Genomic DNA, 1,668 nt, shown 5'->3' on the forward strand with positions numbered 1-1,668 from the left:
ATCTGCCTTTGAAACAATATACTAGGAGCCTTCTATTAAATTTTCAAGCTTTTTTATCCAACAAATAAAATTTTATTGATATTTTTAGAAAAAAAACTAAAAAAAAATTAAAACTGACAATGTCCGTAAAGAGCTCAAAATAAGTCAAAATATTTTGAAAATTTTATCGTGTATAGAAAATGGAAATGTAAACATTCAGTCAAAATTTCATGCATCCACGGTCATTTTTTTTAAAGTTACACCAAAAACCAAAATCGATTTTCTCGAAAACAGATTTTGCGTAAAAATTCCCGTTTTTCCTTAATTTTTCTTTTGTTTTTCCCGGCGCTTTTGAAAACTACTGGGAAATTTAAATTTTGACCTCCCCAATGCACCAACGATATTCACTTTCTGATCGAACAAGATACTGAAGTTGAAAATCTATTTCGACTACTTATCGTGTACACAGACACAAAAAAAATAAAAAAATAAAAAATAAAAAAATAAAAAAATAAAAAAAATAAAAAAAAAAATAAAAAAACACACATCATTGTAAAATCAATACATTCATCGTTCCACTCAGAATCTAAAAATAAAAAAAAAAAATAAAAAAACACACATCATTGTAAAATCAATACATTCATCGTTCCACTCAGAATCTAAAACACACATCATTGTAAAATCAATACATTCATCGTTCCACTTAGAATCTAAAACTGCAAATTGCGCGTATTTTGATTGGCTGTAACTTGATCAATTTTGGACTTAGAAAGTTGGTTCAACTACCAAAATGTATTAAAAATTAGGCAAAAAAAATTTGTTGTTAAAATAGGTGGTTGTCGTTTAAGAAAAAAAAGTTGTATTGCGCATGCGCAAGTCTAATTAAGTTAAAAAAAATTCATAGGCCATCCAAAAGTGTATTTTTATGTCATAACAACCAAATAGAAAACAGAATTCAAATTGCATTGCCCTACTCAAAGATATTGAGTGTTCTCAATTAGCGATTACACACTGTATATAATATATATTCGGATTTTATAGAAAATTATTTAATTTGTAACTATCTAATCTGACGCACTACAATCACATTTTTTACGTATAAACATTTATATGAATATTTTATGCAGTCAAATCATTAGTTTAAAATATTATATTCCTATTGATAATGTTTTAAAATTAATCAAAATAATATTTATAATTTATAATCATCGTTAGTTTTTACTTATATTATATTATTTATGTATTAAATCGTTAATATGCAATGAATAATTTTCGTACTCAATTTATAAATGTAACTTACCCGATATATATTATTTTAATAAAGATACATTTTTAGGTAACAATTATTGTATTTTAAATAAGTAAACATACTATATGGTTTATGCTCCATAGTTATTACTTACGATTAAATTTAAATTTACGTGTCTAGCCAATTCATATAAAATAAAATGTATAATATTATGCTTAAAAAATACAAGGGGCTTACAATAGATGACATAAATGCACAAAAGACTGTTAGGTTGAGGGAAAATTATTTGGAGAATACAATTTACGACATAATAATTTATATTGTCTTAAAATGTTAAATGTTCAGAAAATACATTTTAAATTTTAATCAATCTAACATATTAATATAGTATTATACAATTCATAACTAATGCATTTTTTTAAGAAAATTTAATATTTTAA

The sequence above is a fragment of the Acyrthosiphon pisum genome, chromosome A2 (genome assembly GCF_005508785.2).
Source record: "Acyrthosiphon pisum isolate AL4f chromosome A2, pea_aphid_22Mar2018_4r6ur, whole genome shotgun sequence".
Lineage (NCBI taxonomy): Eukaryota > Metazoa > Arthropoda > Insecta > Hemiptera > Aphididae > Acyrthosiphon > Acyrthosiphon pisum.